The sequence below is a fragment of the Chondrus crispus genome, genomic scaffold, assembly GCF_000350225.1.
Source record: "Chondrus crispus Stackhouse genomic scaffold, scaffold_28, whole genome shotgun sequence".
NCBI classification, from domain to species: Eukaryota; Rhodophyta; class Florideophyceae; order Gigartinales; family Gigartinaceae; genus Chondrus; species Chondrus crispus.
In genome coordinates this window covers 41,751-68,170 of record NW_005179179.1, presented here as the reverse complement: position 1 = coordinate 68,170, position 26,420 = coordinate 41,751, and positions in this window count along the sequence as shown.

Genomic DNA, 26,420 nt, shown 5'->3' with positions numbered 1-26,420 from the left:
AATCTTGAACAGGCAGCACGTCGTGGTTCTAGGATGACAAAAACCGTTAAACCATCGCAGTTTCCAGAAATCGATCAGCATTTATTCCAATGGGTTCAGATGGCTCGGTCGGCAAGACTTCCAGTTACGTCTGCATCAGTATCTGCAAAAACCCTTCACATCAGAGAGTTACTATTGTCGCAAAACAATTCTCCTCAACAGGAGGAGGCCTTGATCAAATTCAATGCTTCTCCAACATGGGTTGGCAGATTCACTGCCCGCCATGCCCTTAGATCTATACGTCTCTATGGTAAGGCCGGATATGTTAATATTTCTGATGTTTCGCAAGGCATTCCGCAGCTCCGTGAAAACCATTCTACCTATGATGTGAACAACATATGTATGTATAACATGGATGAAACTGGGCTCTTCTTCAAACTAGTTCCGAAGCAATCATATGTTCTAGAATGGGAAGGTGGAAAGACACTTCGTAGTGTAACCGGAATGGATGCTACAGATCGGGTTGCCTTGATTGTGTGCACTAATGCGACTGGAACAAGAAAGCTACCAATGGCTATGATTGAGAAAGGCAAAAATCTTCGTTGTTTTAGTCTTAGTCTGCTTGAAATTTCGTATATGTCTGAAAGGAACGCTTGGGCCAATAATATCACGTTCAGGCACTGGTTTACATCCTGGTTCATTATGTTCATTGGACGCCATACTTCCGAAAACGTTTCATTGGTCATAGACAACTGCGGGCCTCATACCGCAGATTTGTGGGATACCTATGACCAAATTGCAGTGTTTACGCTTCCGCCGAACTGTACTTCAGTTTATCAACTCATGGATATGGGGGTCATAGCAGCTTTGAAGCTGCGCTAAAGAGGGATTCTTCTTGGCAACATATCCAATGTACTCTAAGAACGTACTTCGTTGCGTCAAGCAACTAAAAACGAAAGCCGGTTTGAAAGGTCTCTCAGATGGGCACGATCTTAACTTTATAGATGTCACAGAGATGGTTAGACAGGCATGGGAAGAAGTTTCTGAGCGGACATGGCCTCGGTGTTGGCTTAAGGAAGACATTTTACCTCGTCGAATGCACTGTCCTCTAGAGCAAATTCATGGCAAAGTAAAAAGAAAAAATCTGGATGAAGAAAAAACAAGAACTACAAATAATTACACAGATGATTAAAAGTATGAAGCTCTATGAAGCATGTGAACGGACTGCCCCAGTTATGAATTGTAGTGATGAAGTATTGGAGTTTTCACTTAATGAATGGTTGGAAATTGAAGAAAGCACAGTGATTCAAGAAGCGATATGCAACGACGCTTTCGATGAACACGAGAGTAGCTTGAGATATAACTCTGTGGGAAGCAGTGATATTGCTGATGATCAGCCGAGCGCTGTCGAGGGGGAAAAGAGGAGGATAAAGTCGCTCGCGGAGATTGCTGATGCATTCAAATCCGTGGAGACATTCACTTCGGATGTAAATGTCCCCAGTGCGTGGGACGCAATCCGGCGTGCTAAAAGGGATCTCATCCGTTCCTACCAAGGGCAAAAGAAACCAATGACGCAGAGATTGATGGTGGACTATGCATTTCCTAAACAGAAGTAAAAAATCTATTTTTCGAGAGTATTTGCTACATCGCACTATCGGATATATCGCACCTTAAAGCGTTGTGGTACCACTGTACAATAAGTGAAGCTCCGAACACACAGCCCACCGCAAATCTCCGCTACAGCCCCATTCCACTCCCCACATTTTTGCTGTGACAAAGATGTCAACTTTCAAGGACAAAGATTCGGCCAATGCCTTCCTACTCCTTGCAGAGGCTGCTGTGGAGCGTAATGAAGACCTCGAGAGGTACGCTGCTGAGCCCGATCTTGAAAACACAGATGACGAAAATGAGAGCGACTGCCCAGTGTTTGACGCATTTTACGAGCAGGGCGGGTACCTGCCCTGCTCGTAGAAGGGGACGTCCCCTTCTATCATAAGTGTGATAAACTTTGATCCGCAAGAATTCGACACACTTTGCAAGGAAAACCGGGAGCATGTCATGGAACATTTCAACATCGGGAGGGGCCGGAAATCACTGCACACAGCGAAGGACGTGCTGTTCATGACGCTTAGCGTCATGAAACATGCGGGTAACTGGGACATGATGGCAAATCTGTTTGGTAAAAAGGGTCCGACATTCGAGCGCCTCGTGATGAGATTTGTGACCATAATTTCACCGCGCCTCTACAAAGTTTTGGTGGAGACCAATGATGAGACATATCCGATGTCTAGAATGATTGACGGGAAAATACATTTCAGTACTTTCCCTTTGCCGGATACGCAACTGATGTTACGTTTCAGATGGGTTTGCGGCCTAGTGCCAACATTCAAAAGGGCAAGTGTAGTGCAGTGACCCTGTACTGTACGCCTGGTCACCGCCGTCGAGGGCCGCGTTCCCCGCCTTTGACAAGTGTGTAACACGTGTGCTCATCCAAATTGTACACCGGAATACTGCAAATAGTGCGGTCTGCACTATTTTGGAACGCCAATTCGAAGCCGAGGTGACGGTATTTACTGCGGTCCGCACTGATATTGATACCGCACTAATTAAGTCATTTCCCCTATTAGTGCGGTCCGCAGTAACTAATTCTGTTCTTAATAGTGCGGTCTACCGTAGTTCTGTCTGGAATGCCGAATGCAATCTGGACCAATCAGAAGAGTTGAGATTTTTAATGTGTGAGGGTACTGGATATCTCTACGCGCCTTCGCCAACCACTTGGCCCTCATTCGCAATCACAGGAGCTCCCTCAAAATGGTTTCGATGCCTCTGAATTATGTTCTGTAGCTTGGGAAACAATTGTCTTTCCTCCCACTACCCATTTGTGTTGAGCGCTAAGCCACATCTAATCATGGATTTCCGTGCGTAGGTTAGACCCTTGCTGTTGCGTTGTGCGTTAACATCCCGAACAGCCGCTGTGGCAAGCTCCAGAAAGTAGTGCTTGCCTGGATTAGGCAACTTGCCAGAAGAAGCCGTAAAGTCACCCGCCATTATGCGCTCCATTTTGTGCTGGTCCCAACGACAACGCCAAGCATCTTTTAGCTTTTGTATCACAAAGGAATCGGCGGGCTGCAGTAGGTCCGTACAGTTCGGCGGGAAAAACCTGATCTCTGTGTTGATTTCGTTCAACGCTTCCAACATTGCCGCAGTCTCACCATGCCCACTGCAGTTGTCCATATATAAAACATGACGCCGGCCGTGCCGAAGCGCCTTAATTACTTTCCGTTCCCCCGGCCACTGCGACATTACTTCGCGATCCATCCAACCCTTCGGCCCCGAGCGATACGAAACTCCCGCTACATCGTCAGGAACGCTTTGAATTGGGTAGCTTCTCTTCTTGTTCTGAAAACCCATCATTGGCACTTCGATTCTGGTATCCCTTCTACCAGATATACGTACAATCATTGTCATCCCTTCCGCTCCAGACACTACGTCTGAATACTTTACCTCGGCTTTACCGCAAATTCCCAATGTTCGATGGTTGTCCATGTTGATGACAAAATGCGTTTCGTCAGCATTTGACACATCGTCCTTATCTAAACGTCCTGAACGAAACGCTCGAGCCACAAAGCCAAGATGATGCGCCACTTCCTTCTCGATAAAAGCCTGCTTCTCCGGGGAAGCCATCAATTTGCCTGTTTGAGCGCGACTAACAATTTCGTTCCGCTCCATAAATGTCTAGATCCAACGCGGTGTGATCATATACTGAATAAACGTTTTTGACGACGTATCCAAGCAATTTAGAAAATATTTATCCCTCGTGGAACTTTTTATGAGCTGTCTCGCAAGATCCCTGAGCAGCTTGGCATTGAACTTGAGTCCGGTTCTTCGAAGCCTGTCAAACTCTTCGAGGAGGTCGGCTTGCAGCGCCATTACCCAAGCAGACCTCTTTCGACCGCGGCCAGGCTTGGCCTTTAGATACACCCTTTTGAAGCCACAGCTTGTAACCCTGGTAATTGAGCGCGGCGCGCAAGTCGTCTCGTTTGCTTCAAGGTACTGGAGGCGTGCTTTCCATAAGCGACTTGCCTTAGAACTGTTCTCCTTTTCGTTGCCACGGAACAGATGGGGAAACTGGCGGACAGCTTTTGAGGCAATGTGTTTAGAACCTGCCCTGGAGACCTCCTCAGACATCCACTTGACAATCCTAACGCGATCTGATCGCGTGAGCACACGTTGGACCGCTCTTGTGCGGACCGCCGAGAGCGCGGCTGTGTTGGGCGGCGGTGCCGGAAGGCCGGAGTTGGGTTGGAGTGTGGCAGATGTAGGCGGATCCGCAGAGGAATGATGGGCATCTACAGTAGCTTCTTGTGTTGAAGCTGCGTCTCTTTCGTTCCGCAGGCGTTCGGCATTTTGGAGGGAAGCAATAATGGGAGATGCTGATACCGTCATGATACGCAAGCTAGATCTTTCGGACGGCGGGGTGCGGCTTTGATGTAAGAATGGAAAAGGTAAGCCTTTATATGTGCATACCGAAACACCACAATGGCGTTTTGTTCCAGATTTGGGTTAGTATCTGTCAAAAATGGCGCGCAGGACAGCGAATTGGCTGCCTTCTGAGACTGCACTATTAGATGTATTGTTTGCAATTAGTGCGGACTGCAGTAATTGCGCCACCGGCGATAGACGAGAAACACAATTTACAGCGGTCTGCAATAATTTCGAACCCGCACTATTTGCAGTACTCGGGTGTACATGTACACTTTGGATGAGGCCACACGTGTATGCTGTGCGCTCCCGTCTCTGACACGTGTATGATAAGCGCGCCACACGTGTACTGTGCGCGCACAAATGGGAAGGTAGACCACGTGTACCATACGTGTAGCACACGTGGCCACACGTGTACCACACGTGTACCACACGTGGACACACGAGTATGACAGTCGTATGACACGTATATAATACGTGTACAACACGTGTACGACACGTATACATACGTGGTGCCCACAAGTTTCTACGCTAATTAGCGTCCAATGCCAAGTGGCAATTCTAATGACGATAATTAATTATTAATTACCCATTTAGTAACCGACGCCGACCACAGCGCTCGGCCTATATAGGTCGGGTGTCGGAAGGCGCTACAGTAAAGAGGCATCAGGTGATCGGACTCCATCTCTGGTAGGATCCTCTACGGTTCCTATCTAGTTGGCTAAGTCTGGTACCTGCACCCTTCGTCGTCATCGCTTTTCTTGTTTTTCCTTTACTTTTTCCCCTATTTTCTACATTTCTACACTATCTTTCTTCTTCGTTCTTCTTTCTTTTCTTCTTGTTTACTCCTTCTAGCGCACTCCGGCTGGAGTGCAACCCTCCGCGCACACCGCGATCTACCCGCGGTACCGCGTCGGCTCCCCTGAGTTACCCGGACAGAGGGACTCGAACACCCTGGTGGTGACTGTTCCTTGCGTCGGGCTTTCTACAGCGAGATTTACGCCTTCGTCGGCGGTGTGGAGGTAGACTGCACCACAGTAAGCGATATTTTTCTGGAAAACATAAGTTATATGGATATAAAACGGCAGTATCAGTGCTTTGTAAGGGACTTGCACTCAACTGTACTACGCACTACCCTGGCTCAGTATCAGATTTGGAGCTTTTCCAACGAAACAAGTCGTTTCACAAATCTCACTTGCAGAAATCTTCCGATGAAGGAACCATCTCGGACGTTTGGTTCCTCTCCGGTACGTTTCCCAATCAGTGGGCGGTGCTGGTGGACAAGGGGTACCAGGGAGCAGCAGAATTGGTGCGCGCTATTGGCCCGAAGAAGAAGCCTGCGCGCGCAATACTGGACGCTGAGGACGTGCGACACAACAGGAAAATTTCCTCCAATCGCGTGATCCTTGAAAACTTCTTCGGGAGAGCATGTGGTCTTTGGAACATACCGAGCAGAACTTATCGATGGGCAGAGACTAGTTACGACGCAATTTTTAAACTGTGTGTGGCGCTGACAAATCAGCATGTCTACTGGAATCCACTTCACCAAGATGATGTCGAGCGCCACGCATGCATTCGCAACCGCCAATTGCACATTGGAAACACGCGCATTGAGAAGCGCAGGAGAGCTCAAGAGCGCTATCGCCGAAAGCGTGCCAGCAGGTTGCAACTTCAGCTGCGTGCACTGTCTTATCCTGAGCGAGAGCCATCAGTCAGTGACCACCTGTTTTTTTTGGTGCAATTTGCCGGATGTGATCTTTCTTGCAATGCTGAGCTGTCCCTTTCACCCGGATAAATACACATGAACGACATCGAAAACGCGACTTTTCTCACATTGGCCCAACTGCCCATCTCCGACACGGCATAATATTGCGTTCTCTTGCAGCGACAGTCTCTCCACATAGCTAGAATGATTCGTTCTTGAACTGTCCATCTGCCTGTTCCATTTTCTTCCAGATTGCCTGAGGTATGGAACAGGGCAAAAGCCTTTCCGTTGATCCGCTGGCAGCGAAGGTAGGAAGTACAGCTACCTGTTTCGCATGTGGGACTCAGAATACCCGCAAACCTAATGTTCTTGTCACTCTGAGTCCTCAGAAGGTCATTGCCCGAGCCACTGTGCAAACTGGCTCCCAATCAGACCCCTTCAAGCGCCTTAACACAGAATGTGCAGCCTCTGTGTATCTCTGTGGAGCATGCCGCGACAAGACTTACGGTTGGCAAGTTATTTGTAATCCTCCAAGATACGGCGCAGCAGTATCACAAAATGCCTTGACTTCCTGGAAGAACAGGTGTACCGATGATGTTGGTGCACGGGACACACGATTATGCTACCTCTGCGTCGAAAGAGGCAGTAGCGGACAAGTGAGCGAGCTGCATGGCGGAAGTAGAGCTGAAAGACGTCGTAATCCCACGCGTGATTGGAAGCTATTCAATATATCCGTTCGAGACGGTCCAGTTCGAGAGTTAATCACTGCCGAACTCACCCGTCTATTGGGATGCGAAATAGTAACTGCTCAAACTCTACTATCGGACCCGTCTGTACACTTCCTATGCTACTATCATCTTAACCATAGCAGGATAGCACGGGAGGTAGCCATGGATACGTACTGTATCGGAAGACAAAAATGTGTGTTTGAACTACGTGGTTGCTCCTTAAAAGGCAGTGCTGCACGAAATGCTCACTTATGGTCCATGAAAGATGTTTCCGTTGAAAGTTTGAACGACTTTGAGTGCTACACAGACTTGGATGAAAGAATCCGAAGCCACTCATACGGAGAGCTCTGCTGCTATGATGTCATGAACCAGTACTGTTGTAGAAGTTGTCTTTATATAATTACCGAAGGCAGGAGTAGAACACGTCCTGCCGTGTCTCTTACAAGTATAAGCAGTTCTGTGGATCGGTTTCTCGTGCGGTGCATATTTTACAGTCTGGAATCGGAGGAAGAGGCAAGAAAAAGCAGTATTGTGCTCATTAAAGCTTCTCAGGACGTAGCTGTAATAGCCAGACAGCTGCGAGTGAAATGCATACTGCCCGGCAGGGAGGCAAGCAATTATGTACAAATGCTTCCCTTTACAGAGGTATGTCGAGCAAGACAGCGACTCTGTAGTATTCATGAGAAAGACCACATGGTACATCAGTTCGCAATTGATCCTCGAACTCTGGAGAAACGACTAGAGTCTGTCTTGGCCGGAAAAGGAATACTTCTGAAGAAGCTAACGTCTCGTCTCCGGTGCTATGTATCTGTTACCCAAGTAGAGGACTTGCTGTCCTCTATTGCAGCATCCAGTAGCACACCCAAATCAGACTGGGTTCGCCCTAGCAGCAATGAGATTAGAGCTTGCCTCGATCTGGTTGGAAAGAGATTACAGGACAGAAAGGAGATGTACTTGGAAGGGGAATGGAGTCTAGCATCAGAGATAGTGGGCATTCCAGATGCCCTTTGGACGGATACAGTGCTAACTATGGCATCCAGGAAGAGAACTACAACCTGGACAATTGCAGCTAAAGCTTCTGGTGTTCGAATTCTGAATACATTTCCTGTCAGCAACTCCTCAGAGTGTATGCCGAAGCCCTCTATCGAGGAAGCCATGAATAAGGGCTCTGACTACTCGTGGACAGATCTGTTACTTTGTGTCAGGGTGTTGAAAGTTATAGGGCAGTTGGTTCTTTCACGGACAAACGGAGTGTCTGGACCTTTGCCAGTAACTGCATCTGTGGCGGGAATTTGTGAAGTCAGGCCCTCCTTTGTAAATGTTCTGAATTCTATGGGTGTGTTTATGTCTTACAATGATACGGAGAGACACAGGCAGCGGCTTATAGCTGCTCGAGAACGCAGTGGTCCATGGAAATTTAGTTGCACAAACAGCTCGTCAATACCCCTTTTACAGTTTGATAACTGGGATATAAAGCCCCTTCATGCCGTCAAATTCGACAATAAGGCCATGCCTAAAGTCAATGGTTCTTTAATGCAAGGTGTCTGTAAGGAATGTAAACTATCAGGCACTGAATCAGACTGTGAGAAGGCGAAAAGACGGAGAACTGAGGGTGTAGGATCCTGGCTGTGCCCAAGCCTGCTTGGAGATAGGGGTAAGTTTGCCGGGAGCTTCAACTCTGAGGAGCATAGAGCCGTGTTGAATCAATTCAATGATATAGTGTTCGGAGTAACTTCACTATTTCGTACGGAGCTTCTGGGTGGAAGGGAAAGAAACGACATGGAAAATACACCTGTATAAGAAAGGAATACGAGCACAAGGCTTCCAACCCCCTGTTAACTTTAGTACATTGCTACTTTCTTCCTTGAAGCCACACGGGGGTGCGACAGTTCCAGATGATGTCCCTTCAGATCAACATGTAGTATATGTAGAGATTAGTCGAGACAATGCGGTCGATATACTTACTGTAAGAAGGTTTCTAAGGTTGGTCGAGGAGCAGTTGAAACCCGGAAGGCCTAACTGTCCGACGTATGTAGTATTGGCTGGAGACCAGCCATCGTACAAAATGTTTTGTGAACTGTGGCTGGAGTCCTGGAGAAGTTATCGGAAGAATGGTAGCGGCGTGGGGTCGGACTGACAAGATATATCTCTTCATGAATGGATGGTGCCTCTTCCAGGCTTCTTTCACGCCGAGAAACAGGCCATGTACTCTTTGTGTAAGGAGATGCTTGACGGATTGGGTCTAGAGGAGGTAGCAAGCTATGCGGGACTATCGAAGTCGCAGGTGACTAACCTCATGAGTCATTCCCATGCTCGGAACAGTCGTGCCGTGCTTTTTAACTTGGCCTGCTCGATGGTAATTCACATAACTGACATGCTGGCCCTCGAGGACGAAGATGTCTCCCGACAGGTAGAGAAAATGCACACGAACGCATCTAGAAAAAATGTGACTGTAGACGTAGACATGGTCTCAGTTGAAGATAGGCAGCACGCTGCCCGGATTCACCCGAGTTTGGAAGCGGACTCTTCCAATTATGACACCTATCCTGGAAGTATATACAAGGAGACAACAGATATAATAACGGCAGATGTCATTGCCACAGGAAGACTTATAAGGCAAAAGGTTGAGAAGCTCTATAGCAATGCTTCGAATGGAAAGCACTTCATACATACAGTTCTTCTGTCCTGTCTACTATCTACTGTCGGGTTCCATGTGCTTTCTCGAACTGAGCACACAGATATGATGGACGCTTTCTGGTTTAAACAGATAGCAATACTTCATTCCAGCATCCATCTTAAGGACTAGCAGTTATCGCTTTTCTCAATGTTCTTTCGGCTCATGCTTCCTACCGTTGTTGCAGAACATTTATATGATGAAAACCCTGGAAAGGCAGTTCTTAAGCTATTAAGCTTCGCTGGAAGCGTCAAAGACGGGATTGATAGAAGAGGATGGACCTATGTCCATCATGGCGAAATGCTGGAGATGCTGGCCGTTAGGCACTTGAAAAGTTTAAACGTGAACTTTATGAACCACCTACAGAATTCCGCTTCATGGTTGTTACCTGTGTCAATGTCACTTGCTCTAATTAGGTACGCCACCGGAGCCTCTCGAGCTTTTGGTAGACGGCGAGATCCGGGAGACGGAGGTGAGCTCCCGGGCCCTCTTTCTCAATTTGACAGAAATGCATGTCAGTGGATAACTGTAGCCCGTATGTTGCATATAATGAGCGAATCGAGCTTTTTAAGCATCAGCCACAGAGGCTCAGAGCGTCTCACAAACGTGTTCACTGTTCCTCCGAGGATGATGAACATACAAAAGGACCAGGACGAGATTCTTGCAGTTTCTAAAAGAGGAGCTGTAACTGCAAAACTCCATGCATCTGTGCTTTTTCCAGACATATTTGGACGGCTAATTGATGAAGATAGAAAAAATACTTCTCTGGTAAGCAGTTCAAGAAGTGGACCAGATGTAGAAGTGTTATAAGACCCGCGCAGTTCATGGCAAAAGGTAATGGCATGTCATTCCCCGGGGAAGACAGTTCGTCTTTTATACAGAATGCTTCCATAGCAGGTGGAACGAAGTCCTTGTCACGAAGGAGAGTGGAAAAGGAGAAGCTTACGAGGATTCTAAACGACCGGAGAAAAACTTTATCCAAGATAAAGGACTGCTTCGCCATCGAGCAGAGAAAAGCAATTGCAGTAGGGAATGCAGAATAGCTCGAAGAGGTGATGAAGAGATGGGATGAGGCTCACCACAGACGGAACGTGATATCTGCTTTCGCAGACTGCTTCTATGACATGGATGGAAATATTAACCAGGGATCCAAGTCGAGATTTTTGAAGCACAGTACAAGGGATAACAGGGATGTCTGTTATCCGTTAAATGCATTTGCAGTTGGTCACCACATTTATAGCACTGAGATTGCACCATTCTTTTCTGTGCAGATTGATATCATGAATGCACTACATTATCGGGGAGATACGGGAGAGCCAGGCACTTCGGTAAAGGCACTTTGGTAATGGACGTTGTGACTGGTAAGATGAAATCCGTACTGAAGCCATGGATAACAGGAACGAGGGCCACTCGTCTCCATCAGATTCATCTACACATTGATGACCCCTCCCTTCTGATAAATCAGAAAGGATCGGAGCAGATAAGAAAAGATGAGAGCAGAGCAGCTGTAACCAACAACTTGGAAGACGCAGAGGAGCTTTCAGAGGGCCATGTACTGCATTTCGATGAAGAACTGAGTCTCCTATGGTCTTCTCTTTTAAAAAACAGAAAGTACAAAGATGAACTAACATCACTACACCTGTTTTGCTCAGCTGTAGCTGCATTTGAGCTCTTGCATGAAAAATCATTTGGCTGCTCTGTATTTTTACATGGAGGTACGTTTGCAGTAGACAGTTCTTTTATGCAAAGCAGGCCGCATGATTTCTATCCTTCTCGTTTTGGTGAGAAGATAGATGTGGACGACTCACTACGAGGTTCTGTAATTCTGAGAAGAAAGGCCGAAAATCAGCAACGCAGGGTACTTTGTTCTGCATTCCACGAAATAGATGCCTTGTGTTCAGGACGAAAGGAGGAGCATTCCTTGGTATGCATGCCTTGAAACATGGCGAGTCGGAGACCAGTTTTGTGGCAACGTTCGAAGCATACATAGAGAGACCCTTCAATGATACCCGGCAATCTGCTGGTCTCGCAAGACAAAGCAGTACATCTTCAAGAGGTACTGTGACCCACAGTGCTTCAGTAATTGTCTCAGATGACACGGACGTCTTTATCATACTACTATGCAACAAATACATGCATAAGTATGGAGTTAAGCATGTTCTAAATAACACTGTGCATGATATTGATAGAGCAGTGGCGGCTCTTCGAAATGCAGACATATCATGTCTGGATGTCGGGGCAGCTTACTTCATGGCCGACTGTGACTTCACCCCTTCTCATTATGGTCTTCGTCATGACCATTTTGTAGAAGGGCTTTCTACGTTCCGTACTATGTTGAGGACGATGAACGCCGCGCTCCTAGAGGATGAAAACAAGTGGAACACTTTCATGTGCATGGCGTATCTTCAAAAATACGGCAAGAGCAAGCTCCTTACTGCCTCATAAACAAGAGAAAGGAGCAAGGCCGCGATGGTTCAGGTAACTCAAGGTGATGCACCGCGACCGATGGCTCCGTACACAGGACTCCTCGACCGCCGCAAGCCTCACGGTGCATCAATACATTGCATAGCATTCAATATATTGCGTGGCGTTTGTATCGCTTTATCTCTTCTAGCATTTAGGTTGCCCTACTTAAAGATAGTGCCCGACTCAATAAACTGGACGGGCAAGGAACTTTCACCTTCACAATCATTACCCGCGGATTGTACAACAGTGATCACTGAGCTTTTGTTGCTCAATTTGACAACCTCGAACGCCGCTATCATGGGCTCCACTGCGGGCCCATCGGCAGGCCAGAATCTCTTTGTACCCATCTCGCATCCAATACTGCGAAACATTGGAAGTAAAGACATCCATTTCTTCTCGCGAGAACGAGAAAGCTACATTCTCAAGGTCAAGGAGGCCCAACAATCTAGTAGCACTATCCAACCCGCCTTTCTAGCAGCTTCGCTCAATCGCGACCTTCTGACTTCTCTCATCGAACAAGGGGAATCTGGAGATTCGGTCAACAAGGAGGAAGAAGCAACTGATGATGTCATACAGAAGTGGTTAGACAGTAATGGAACCGTCAGTCTCGAATCCATCAACCTAGAGGAACTCGAGACTGCCATCAAGACATCAATACGCGTCAATATGAGTGAGACAGACCCTGAGCTTCGCATAAAATCGTTGTTCATGGATTACCGTACTTTTCTCAGGACAAAGAAGTGGGACATCCTCATTGAGAAGAATCCCAAGCTGGCCATCAACCAGGTCTGTTCTTTATTGAAGCCCCAAGCTCTAAGAGGAAAAATTGAATCGGACTTGGCGCTTGATAAGCACGAATTACGAAAACTTTGGAAGCCATTTTACAGACAAGTGATTGCAGAGGCTGTCTCTTGCGAAAAGTACGTACCAGTGAAGACACCTCTGACCAAATCAAGGACTCCAGATCGCGAGAAAACCATGGACAAGAACAAACTAGACCCCAAACACAAACCGTCCGGAGGCTCGGGGCGAGCCACCCTGGGAATGCGTTAGGGTAAGGAAAAGGATAAGAAAACTGAAGAACCGCAAAAACTAATGAGTATGTAGCAGCCGTTGTGTCTGAACACTAATAAGTGTAAAAACGTCATAAGATGAAGGACTGCGACATCTCCACAGAAGCGGAAAAGGCATCATTTCTGAAGAAGTTGTAGTGCAATGTGCCTGGCAGGCCGCGAACACAGTCCGACGGTCAAACAAAAAGAAGAAAACAACAACAGCAACAACAACAACTGCCGATGGCACGCGCTACGGAGCGTTCGAGACTCCCTTTCCCCTTGTGTGGGCTTGCGGCCCACGGTAGCTCAACTCCGACGGGGGGGGGTAAGGAAAGATGCCCGGCCCGGGAAGAAAATGGTGGTAGAGACTTGTGAAGACTTGAGCGCTCGGCGAGTGCGGGTTGGGCTTGTCTACGAGGATGTAACCGCGGTTCGCTGGGTTGTAAGGCCAATGCTCGACGAGCGTCTTCAGCACCTTGGGTATAATTCAAGGTCTTCGACGGGGGCTTGTTCAGCACTACCCGACGGGATCGTAATTGTGTAGCAGCGCTACTACCGACGTGTTGCCCGATGGCTAGAAACACCCTCACCAGCGCGATCGCAATCGCGGTAGGTGGTACCAACTCTGTCTTATACAGTAAGACCTTCGACAGAGGCGTCGTCACAACAGCCTTCCGACGGAACTTGAAACAGTAGCAGCGCTACACGACGTGTTGCTCGATGGCTAAAACACCTACACCGGATCGGTCGCAACCGACTCCAATGGAACCAACACAATTAAGGGAAAGATAGAAATAGAAGTAGAGGAATGAATAGGGAAATAAAGGGAAAAGAGAAGGGAACCACCGAGCGCAAAGGATGCCGTAGGCTTAGGTAAAAGGGAGCGTCTTGGTAGAGACGGACTTCGACCAAGGCGACATTCAACTCTGGCAACTCCGGTTACCTTTACTGACTTGGTGGTCAGAGGGCTAAGGTATATATCGCCCCGCCGGAGCCACTACAGTAGCTCGCGGCGCTAGATCCTAGATCTAATCTAGTGTCAGCAAAATTAATGCCAACTAATTAACTAAATAAAATAAAATAATTAGAAATTAAAACTGTGCAATTATTCACACGTGTGTCCCCCAACCCGGACTACTTTTCATATCCAAATATTTTCCTTTCATTTCACCCCCCTTTTCAGGTGCGTATTGCACTACATATCCCCCTTCCGAGCGCTCTTGTACGCCACTCCGCCATCGTATAATCTCCTCGCCGTTTCTCATAACCCCACACCACCGCATCCGGTATCCGGTGAAAGTGCAAGAGCAAGACGGGCCCCATGTTTCCTTCATCCCCGAGCCACTCGAGTGGTGGTACCAAACGCAAGCGCCCCGGCGTGGGCTTTTCGTCCACTTCTCACGACCCTCTAAGTCTTCCTTCCATCCCTCGATTACCCCCTGATTCCCAACATGCCGGCCCTGTTGCCCACATCGATTCCAGCCCTGACACTCCGTCCTCGCGTCGATACCCTGCGGCGTCGGAGCTCTACGATACGGCCATGCGCCTTAATCCTGAGCTCTTTGCTTCCGCTAAATGGTTCTCAGTGATCGGTGTATGCGCCTTCGATGACATTGCTTACTTGTTCGCCGATGGCGCCGGTATGCTTCCACGACAAATCCCCCTTCAAGCCATTCGGTCTTACGATTGGTTGGCTCGCATCGCCATTCCTCCCTCCATTCTATGTCACACTCCTCCTCGTGGTCGTGCGGTGTTATCGACCCGCTTCATGACCGCTGTGTGTGACAGGCTTGAGCTGCCATTGACGCAGGATCTGATCCCTGAGGAATTCGGTTGTGACACGTGGCAATTTCGCACCGAGGGCGAGCGGTCTTACCTCGACAACATGGTTGCCTGGACCTCCGATATCCCTCCTCGTGAAGCTAACCGCCTTTGGTTCAACCAACGGACCGTCTCGGGCGACGCTATGATGTGGACCAACGCCATAATTCCGGCTAATTTCCGACTCATCAAGCGGGGTACCATCCCCTTCTTCCAGCATACAGTGCGCTTCGAACGCTGCATTCGGTCTGACACGGATTATTTTGTGGCCTACCAGATGTTGGAGGCGTGCGAAATCTCGAGATCCCATTACGCGAATCGTTACCAGCGTATTCCGTCGTGGTGGAGCCAATTTGAGGTCTGCCAAGGCTTCTGGGCTGAGCTCGGCCCCGTGTACACGTATTACGGAAGGTATTTACGTGACCCTCGACACGGCCTTTGGGTAGTCTTCCTCACAGAGTGGTGTACCAAAGTGGCAGTGACCCTCCTGTGGGAGACCTACGACTGCTGGAGGTTGTGGTACTTGCCTCCCCAGCTCATCAGCCTTATGCGACGCCTCGATTATTCGATTCCCCTGGGCGGTGCTGATGCAGACACCGAACTGCATTCTCTCCTCGATAAAATAGAGGAGGTCGATTGGGACTCGATACCGCGTCAAAATTCCCCTCGTTCCTTCGTCCGGCAACGCCCCTCCTTCTCTCCTGGTCGTGCTCATCGTGGTGCTGGGGACTACGCTTGGTTTAACCCCTGGACGGGATCGCAATGTTCTTGCGACGAGGCGCGTCTGAGTCGACAGTATGGGAGTCAGACGCCCGTTCCGGCTGAATTGCGCGTCCTCCTTGCGGATCTCCGCGAGCGCGACTTCTGTCCCCGGGAGCTTTTGCGTTCTCGCCCGGTATTACCGGTCTCACCGACTTCACTTCCTGTCGATCCGGCCGGCCCCACTCCTCCTGTGAATGCTTCCATAAGGGCGACTACAGCCCCTGAGAATGAGGAAGTCAAATCCCCTTTGCGGTCCCATTCACCTCCAGTGGCCAGGTGTCAACCTCTATCAGAGACGAGAGAGGTCCCCTCGTCATTTAGCCGGACTGACAGTCTGTCCGTGCGCGTCGTCCCAGAAAGGAAGGGAAATTCTTCGTCCCTTACTCCCTGGGCTCCTCCTGCACCGTCTTCCCCTGTGCACGTCCCATCTCGTCCCTCTTTTCCTGCGGCTGTTCCAGTTGCCGCCCCCTTGCCACCAATTGCCGACGCAGTCCAATCGACCAGGGGAGGTTCGACCTCCCCGTCCTCTCCAGATGTCATCAAAAAGAACGACAGCGCCGCCAGCGTTTATCGCACATTACTCCGTGCCCACGGAATAAACGAGGGGAATATTCGAGGAGCGTCCCTTGTTGACCTGCGCTTACTGGCGCAATTTGTCGCCTCACTACCAAAGAAAAATATTCTCGGGTAAATCGTCCCATTGACCACTTGCCAATGGTAGCGCCCTGCCGATCCATGTTCGGATCATTGTCCTCTGAGAGTGTTGACTCATCGTCGGCACTCCTTTCGTTCCACCGAAAATAAATTGCATTTCCTTCTCCTATCCACTTCCTCCTCTTGTTACATTTTTCCTCCTCTTTTTTTCAACACGTACGTCATCCTTCTCCTCATTTTCCCCCTCCGATCCCGGGATCACACCTCGGGCCGTCGTCTTCCTCCTCTTTTTCTGCGTACCGTCAATGCGGTCGCTTCTTCCCTCAACCCCTCTTTCCTTCTCTTTTCCTCGTTACTGTCTTCCTCCTCTTATCCCCTTGTCGGGCACCTCTGCTACTGCAGTTAAACCTCCCCTATTTCCTTCTCTTTTCCTCCGCTTATCCGCCAGATCGCCGGCTGGGGAGTCACGCCCTCCTTGTCTTTCATTGATCGGCCCACAAACCACTCTCGACCTTCAGAAAGGGCCCCATCTTTCTTAACCTTCAGGCTTTCCCGATGCTCATGTTCACGCCTCCACGAGACAATATCCCAGCTCCCCAACACATGATTACCTCCTCTGAGATTCCGTCTCGGGACGATAGCTACACATAAAACATGTAGGGCTCCTGGAGTAATCGCAACTCGATTCGATCCCCCATTTCTCCTGTGGTGCCTATCAGGGTGGTAACCCGCTCCAGTTCAGGTCTCCGACAATTTCCTTATTTTTCCTCCGGCTTATTTTCGAACTCCGTCTTCCAAACGGACAGTTTCCTATTGTCCTCGCGGCTTCTTCGGCGAAACTCATAATTGGCATCCTTGATAAGTCGCGGAGAAGCTTTGATAGGTCGAAATAAAAACGAAGTAGGGGTCGTGGCTATGCTCGATCCCTTCGGTCAGACCCGCTGATCTCAAGGGTGAGTTCCGTGCACAATGCTCAAACGCCCCGTTTAAATTTTGTCCTTGAAATGGCGCGGTGAAGACGTCGTGAGTGCCTCCTGTCGCGTTCTCAAAGCCTGTTCAGGGGACATCTCGTCTACGATTTTCAACGTGGTGAGGTCAACAAGTTTCTCTTTCTGCCGGTGACTGATCCCGTGCGAAAGTCCATTTTGCTGTGGTCATATTGACTTCCGCTCCGCTCTCCCCGACACGTCCAAAAAAACATATATAAATAGGTTGTCCTTTTCGGTTACGCGGTGGAGGTGACGTGGGCAGCCGGCTAAAACAACGTCCTTGATCTCTGGCTAGTTGTCGACGTTTACAGCATACTCGTTGGGTGCTAGAGTACACAGAACACCGCATAGGTACACTGAGCATACCCGGTTCGTGTCACGGCGTCGGACCTGCTGGTCGGTTCCGAGATCGTTAATCTTACGAATTGCACGAAGCTTCGACGTCCGCGTCAAAAATAATTTCAAAGGATCGCAGGGAAGCTCTGGCCCTTGAGCTTCCGTTTGCTCGCGACCGGAACCTCTTCAAAAGAAAATTAAGCAGTGAGAAAGTAGATGACATTTCGATCTTTTGGAGCACGACATTATTGATGGGTCAAGGTCGACGAGGCGGCGTGCCACGGTTCAGGTCGATCTCCGTGAGCCGCCTCGTTTCCAACTCCCTGCACTCGGTCGGGGAACAAACATGTTGACGGCGACTCAGGTTCGTTACCGCCTGGATCTCCTTTGCGTTTCGTCCGACTGTCGAACACGACAGTCCTGAAGTGGTGTCCAACTGTCCATCAGGCGTTTGTAAGAAACGTGGTAGGTATTCTCTTGTTGCGCAGGATTTGCGTCTCCAGTTAGTGCTGTAACCGACGGCTGCGCGATCGACAGTAATTCTCTTTTTCTTCCAAGTCTCCGAGCTCATCGAGACGATCCTCAATTGCCTGTAGCCCATAACACGGGGCGTTATTCACTGCCCCTCCTTATCTTTTCCAAAAACGTGTCGGCAGCGATCGTGATCTGGTTGATAGCTGCGACGGGATGCGACGTTGTAGCAGTGTCGGAGCGAGAGCGGGGTTAGATCGCGCTGCGTTGAACAACGCGTTTTTTTTGATCGTGACAACGACTGATTTCGTAACAAGAATTTTCACCTGCACACGTCAACACGTGTATCCACTGACTTGGTCGTAAAAATTCATCTTCCCATCGGAGGTGCCCAAGGGTAACTGCTGCCTTTCCCTTCGAAGTCAAAGTGGCTCTTCGTCTCCGACCCACTCGCTGAATCCGTGCGGTCCCATTTCTCCTCCGCACACGCACCGGACAATCGGCACTATCGCCGAGCTTTCCGGCCTTCTCCAGGGATGCGGTCCATTCTCTTGTCCGTCCCCGACACGTACTCCTCTCCCTCGTCTAACGATCAATTTTCTTTTGCCTGAGAGAACCACTCCGGTGGGCACGTACGACTTAAACAAAGTCTCCTCGGGACGCATGCTTTCACTTCCCTTGCTAATATCCTCTTGCTCGTGCGATGACACTGTACGTCCTCCGTGTCAAAACCCTGATACTAATTTTTTCCCGGGCATCGGAGGTCCTCGTCCCTCTTTGCCGTTGTTCTCACCCGAATCCTTGACAATTCTCCCTCCATCCACGACCTTTTTCATGCGGCCCCACTGTAGTGCGTCTCCGTTACGCAATTCTTCTCCAACTACAAATTCCTCGTTCTCGAAAAATTTCCAACGTCTTCCTCCCGTCGACCGGAGGTCGTCCTCCTTTCCCACACTCCAGCGGTGTTCACATAGGCGTTCATAAGTAGCGCTAGTAGGAATCGTCGAATAAAATACTGCACCAAGCCTCGCTGTTCAGCTCAACCAAGACGGTGTCTTCGATCCTTCATTTCGTCTGCGCGTGTTGCTTCACGGCTGGGGCCAACGTAAAGTAGTAACGTGAGCTATGGCCTCGTCAGCCGGTCCACGGGCGCAGTTGCATTGTGTCGTTGACATTAAAAAAAAGAAAAGAAAACAGGAACGAAACAGAGATTGGGACAGGAGCGGATCGATCGACTGAAAAGCAAGCGGTTGATCGCCTTGATGACGACGTCGAGCCAATTCTCGTTGTTGACGAAGTCAACAGGAACGACAAAACAATTTGCCCCCCCCACACGGTGTAGTCTCGCGCGTTAACGCGCACCACTTGTCCTTTGTCTATACGTGAAAAACCTCACAAGCATTTCCGTTCACACTGATTCAGACGAGCATGGATCCCTGATCTAAACGTCCCTTTGCGTGCACACCCATGCGACGCGTGATCCTACGTAATTTTCGCATTGTCTCCACCTGAGGCTGCAGTGACTTCGTCACTCCCTGATGTGGCGCATCTCGCCGCTGTGTCTCCATGAGCGTTAAGCCACGCATACCTGTCCGTCTCGCGTCATCTTTCCTTCTCGCCATTTCAGAGGCGCCTTACTTCCGCTATGCTCATTCCTCGCCTCCTACACGCCGTCTTGATCCGCCTCGTCCGCGTGCAGTCGCCCATCGACTGCATCCTCTCCCAACCTTCTACCTTATCTCGAAGGTAGCACACTCGTCAATCTGACGCATCCCCTTCTTCTCTAATCGTCTCGTCACACCCGTTTCCTTGTAGGACAGACCTCTTCCTCGACTCGAGATACAGCTTATAGCCTTAATCACGATCGGCGGTTCGCAATCCCCTGTCACCCTTGGGCGCCTGTCGTGTTCTTCCTAGAATTTCGCGCGCTCGATTCGGGATCGCCGACCTAGGTGCGTCTCGGGAAGGGAAAACAAACATAAAAGAAAACAAAGCAACCAAAAAAAACAAAAACCAAACAGAATAGTTAAGAAAGTAAAAACATAGGAATCTGGTTGCGGCTGGCGTCTTCCTTTCGCTTTCCATCATCACATTGCGTATGGAGCTCATCCTGGTCTCGCGCGTGCGACTTGCGGCGGGAGGGGCAATTTCTTCCTCCGGAAATAGGTCACCACTGCGCTGCGCGGTAGCTCACAAATCGGCTCCCACGTTGCGTCCTCAATCGCGTAGCCATACCATTCCACCTTGAGAATTAATTTTCCATCTTGATAAGCGTGGTCGACTATTTTGTCCATCACGTACTCCTGACCCTCGGTTCCTTCTTCCTGCGTGTCCAACTGTCCGTCCCCCTTCCGAAGAGCCAGCGGCTCATCCTCATCCTGCTCTTCCGAACCTCCCATCTCTTGTAGATCGGGCGGGATGCCCGCAGATTCCTGATTTATCAAAGGTCCGTCATCCATCCCATCCTTCGCTTGCGCGGCGGGTTCTTCTTGTTCCCCTTCTCGGTTGAGGAATTGTAACGCTTGTCGTAGCCCGACTATCGGCGTGTAGTCCATGGGACTAGGGGCTAACTCGACTCGATCCCGGGACACGCGCTCTTCCAGGTCGCCGATGGCAATGACGACCGTATTCTCAGTTGACTCCTTCACTTGATATGGGCCCGTAGCCACTTGTGCCAACTTATGTTTCGGCTCGGTAGCCGTGCCTTTTTCTTTCCGAAGGAATACGTATGATCCTGGAGGGATGTCATACTTCGACTTGCGGAGCCTTGCGTCGAAATTTCGCATGTAGCGCGCTTGTTCTTTCCGCAAGCTCTTACCAGCGCCTTTCATCAGGCTTTCCAACCACGACTGCCATTTCAGGTAGTACGCTCGATTCGAGCTAAATCCTTCCAAACTTGGCTGTGCTTGTAACGCAATGCTTCTCGCCGCCCGAGCTAACACCAGCTCGAAGGGCGCGATGTTCGTAGTTCGATGAACTTGCGTGTTGTATGCAAACGTCACAGCGTCGCTAAATAAGTCCCAGTCCTTGGGATGCTCTCCGACGTATTTTCGCAACGCGGAAGTCAGCGTGCGGTTAAACCTCTCAACTTGGCCGTTGGCTTGCGGGTGTAACGTAGTCGTGAACACATTGCGTATGCCGAGAATTCGGCAGACATTCTGAAAGAACCGGGCCGTGAACTGTGTTCCATTGTCGGACAGCAGCTTGACCGTCGTTCCGTACACGAATACCCAATGGTGAACGAAGGCTTGTGCAATGTGCGCAGCTGATATCTTCTTCAACGGTACAGTTCGTACCAGTTTCGAGTATCGATCGCTGATCACGAGAATATACCGATTTCCTCGTTAAGTTGTAATTAGCTCGCCGAGGATGTCGATGGCGACAAACTCCAGCGGAGCTTTGGGCGTGAACAGCTTCATTTCTTTCGTGTTTCTTCTTAACTTCACCCTTTCCCGCGCACATGCGGCGCAATTCTTCGCGACTGCATAGCAGTCTAGGGCCATCGTAGGCCAATAAAAATATCTTCTCAATGTCTTGTAAAGTTTCCTGCCTCCCGGGTGGCCTGCCAATTTTGCGTAATGGCTTAACCCTAGGACGCGTTCCCTTAACGATTGTGATATCACCACTTGTACAAACTCCGCCGCGGTACGGCATAGAGTTTCTTCGAGTTCCTCGGTATCCATGCTGAACGTTCTCACCTTTCCGGCGTCCATTCCTTCCTTGATGCGGTTGCAGAAGGTGTCGACGGCTTGCTCGCGAATGAGCTCCTCCGGAGTGCCAGCTTGGAATTGATCGAGGCGCTCAGGGGCGGTCCCCCCCTCAAGAGCGAGGATGTCGTCTAACGCGTCAAAACTGTCCTCGTCCTTCACCGTTCCCTCGGCCGGTTCGGCCATAAAGCATGCAATTTCGTCGTCGATTTCGACGACGGTTTCTCCTGCGGTCCGTAATCTCGACAGGGCATCGGCTTGGCTGTTCGCCTTGCCCTTCCTGTATTTGATTTCGAAATCAAATTCCGAGAGGCGGAGCCTCCATCGGATTAATCTCCCGCTGGGTTCGGTTACGTTCATCAACCACCTCAATGAGGCATGGTCGGTATGCACAATGAAGTGCTCGCCATATAGATATGGTCTTAAAGTCTGTACGGCCCAAATTACGGCTAGACATTCTTTTTCTGAAACGGAGTAGTTTCTCTCGGCTGCGGATAACGTTCTTGAAAACAACCCGATGGGTTTACGTTGCGCATCCGGATGTGTCTGAAATAATGCAGCGCCGATTTGATAGTCGCTTGCATCGGTGTCTACCGAGTATGGTAGGTTCTTCTTCGGCAGCGCCAACACCGGTGGCGCCAAGATAGCGTCGTTGAGCTTATGAAAAGCTTTTTCGCACGGTCCGTCGAATCCTTCCAACTGGACTGGTTGTCCCTTCTTCAACAGTTGATTGAGCGGATGCGCGATTTTCGCATAATGCGGAACGAATCTGCGGTAGACATTACAAAGTCCCAAAAAGCTCCTGAGCTGGGTCTGCGTTTGAGGGTACCTCACTTGTTCCAATGCGACGGTTCGCGCAGCGTCCACTTCCAATGTACCTGGCCGAACGACATGGCCCAGGTACTTGATCTTTTCGACGAGAAATTCACACTTGCGAAGCTTGAGCTTCACACCTGCCTTCTCCAATACAGAAAGTATTTCATCCACGTGCACGATGTGCTCCTCCCACGACTTGCTAAAAATTATTATGTCGTCCAAATACACCAAACAGAACTTCCAACGGAACGGAGAGAGCAGGATATCCATTGCTCTCTGAAACGTCGCTGGCGCGTTAGTTAGCCCAAAGGGCATTCTTGAGAAGCGATACAGTCCTGAGTGACACGAAAATGCGGTCTTGTCGCGGTCGCGCTCAGGCATAGGCATCTCCCAATATCCCGAGATCGCGTCCAACGAGGAGAAAACCTTGGTGTCACCAAGCGAGTCCAGGCACTCATCCATGCGCGGTAAAGGATACATGTCCTTTACCGTCACCGCGTTCAGCCGACGATAGTCTACGCAAAAGCGCATCGATCCGTCCGGCTTCGGCACTAATAAAACGGGCGACGCCCATTCTGACTGCGCCGGTTCGATGACTCCTGCTTCTAACATCTTCTGTACTTCTGCGTCCTCGACCTCCCGAGCCTTTGGAACAGCTCGGTAGGGAGCTTGTGCAATTGGCCTTGTATCCGGGGCCAGTTCAATCCGGTGGATCGTGGTGTTGATCTCACCGAGGGTCCCATCCCACATGCGGGAATACTTTTTCAACATTCGACGGAATCTTTCGCACAGCCGGTCCGGCACGTGGCTCAGGTCGAGTTCCTCCACGTCCGGCGGGGGAGGCTCAATCCGCCGCTCCGGCTTCGTAGTTGCCGTCGCGGAGAGCCTTTCCTCCCGTTCTCCTTGCTGTTCCTCGCGGTCTTGATCCGACGGTTCGCATCTTGTCTCGCCCGTAGGCGTCTTGGTGGAATTAGGAAAATTTTCCTTCTTCCTTTCTTGAATTCCGAGAACTTCACCAATGGTGGTTTTGCTCTCGGGCGCGGCTCTCGGGTGCGGAAATAATTATGCGACCACTTGGCCTTTTTGCACCCTGACAGAGTACTTCCTAAAATTTGCAACGAGTAAACGAAATGGCCGGTCAGGCTCAACCTGAACGACACCATTCGTGCACGTCAACCAGCGCCTTTCGTACAACGACGAGTACGGCTGAACCACCACCAAGCCCGCCCTCTTTGAGGTGCATTCTACAACGCGTTGCGTCCCTGGCTCGATAGTCGTGGCTCTTGCCACTTTTACCTCAGGGGAAATTCGCTCCACCTTTCCCTCATTCTCGTCCTCGCCCGGGACGAGATTCTTCTTACCTTTTCTCGCCGAGAACCGCGTAACTATCGGAACCTACGAGAAATCCGCCAACTCAACCGTTTTCTTCCTTGGATAAATTGCTTCCACAAACCGGTCACAGTAGTCCGCGCCTAGAATTAGCGGGACTGCTAGTTTTTCGCATACAATAAACTCGGCTGCGGTCACAAATTTTCCAAGCCTCACAGGCATTCTAATTGTGCCGAGAGTCTGGGGTGGCCTGTTGTTCGCGTCACCAATGTCTTCGGTCGGTCCGTAGGACACTAGAGATTCCATTCCAGCCGGGAGTTCCGATTTTCGCACAAGGTTTGGTCCTGCGCCGGTGTCTAAAACAGACAACACCCGGCTCATCAATCCGATTGTGGGTCCGATGTCCGCGTAAACTTTATAGTTTTTTCGCGCAAGAACCAAAATCTTCTCGGGACACTCCCGTCGCTTAACCCTGTACTAGGGTCTTCGAACTTCTTCCAGCGGATGATCTCGGGCTCGGCTCAGAATTTTCTTGACTTGAGCTGGCCCTTTGAGGCTTATCCACCAATCCAACAACCTCCTCATCGGGGCCTGATTTTTCCTTTAGAGACGGGGAACGGGGCTGAGCCCCGGGCACAGTACGTAGACTCTGTGCCTCTCGCGACTCATGCGAGATTCCCCTCTCTAGTTTTCCTGCCGCTGCGGGATCCTTCTCACATCCGACGTCGCGGGCCCCGCGGCGGGCCCTCTGAAGGGTTGGTTCGACCTCGGCGTTGAAGCGCTCGGCGTGCTCGCCGTCTGCGAATCGAACCAATTCTTGACCTTCAGGTAACTCGTCGATGGTATCCCTAACCTCTCCATCGGAGACAACGCCTCATAATTTTCTAAAACTCGGTGCATTTCCCAGAGGGAAAGAATGCACGCTGGCGCAGCGTGCCCCTTTTCATAGCAATGATAGCACACCAGTCGGTGCGTCTTGACGGGATATTGCGGCCTAGGCCCTTCACGAGCTGGCAGCCTTCCTTGACGTTGCGGCCTTCCCATTCATCCTGGCCTTCGAAACGTTGTACCCTTGTCTTCCATCAGAATGCGCGGCGCCGGCGTGTGGCCGCGCCCACGAAACATCATCACGGGATCCGTGGGCTCTGAAAACGACTCCGTCGTGTAAGTGGGCGTCGGTAAAGTTGACGACCCGCTTGCCCCGTAGTCTTCGTGTCCGTAGCCCTCCGATGGCTCAATGAACTCGCCTTCGGCTACCAACGCGCCCTCGTCGTGATTTTCGCTACTTCCGTGCGCACCGCGCTCCTCTGACGCGGAAATTGACTCGGCTAAATGGACGGCGGCATGACTTTTGCGACCGGCATAAGAAGCCCTCGGCTTCTTACCTGCCCTGATCGTCGACGGCGTCTGGATTGTGACCATCTTGGTCTTCTTGTCCTCAGCGCGGCTCGCCGAGCCATGCGCCTTCGCGTAATTAACTAGTCTCAAAAACGAAACATCCCGATTGTCTTGCCGGTATTAAAATACCATCGGCTTGATACTCGAATCGAGTCCTTCAATAAACATCGTCATTTGTTCTTCCATCGAATATACGTTTCCACATCGATTGCTCGCGTCCGTCACACGGATATAAAATTCCATCTCGTCTTCAGACGGTCTTTGCTGAACCTCTCGCAATGCGAGCTCGGCTTGACGGATCACCTCGTCGGTTGCAAAACTCCTCAACAACCACTGTATGGCCTCCGGCCAAACGGATACCTTTCCGTGGTGGGACCCGGCCGTCTGAGACACCGAAGTGTACTGTCTCAAGGCTGTGCCGCTTAGAAATTCGGGCAACAAGCGGAACGCTTGCCCCTCGTTCATTTCTTGAGTATCAAACTCTTGAACTAATTTTGCCAAAAAATCCAACACGAGGACCCCGTCCTCACCTGTGAACGTGTTGTCCTTCTTCACCTTAGGCGGAATATCTCTCCTAATTTTTCGCACGGCGGTCCGCCGGGAACTTGACAAATATGTCTGCGGGTTCCGCAAGCGGTACGTTCGGTACGAAAGTAATTTCTTGAAGAGGTAGTTGGTCGGATTCAGCTCCTCCAACTCCTCCCATCGCGGCCCGCGCCGCGTTGCGACATCTTCGGGCTCCGCGTCCTTGTCTCTCCGCGAGGCGGACGAAGTGATCTCGCCCCGTCTGGAGGTAATTTTCTTGCCCTGCGAAATTCCTTTTCCTTCCTCTGAACGATGTTCGGAATCGCTGGCATGGTTCGACGAACCGTCGTCACCATCTTCGGAGAGGCCATTCGACTCGGCCGTTGAGTCCTGGCCCTCCGGGTAGTCACTACAGTGACTCTTGCTTCGGCGTCGCAGATTCTTCTTCGAAGTCTTGGAAAGAACTCCGCTGTACAGCGGCCTTGTCTTCTTCGATCGACGGTCGCCTTCTCGACCCGTGGGG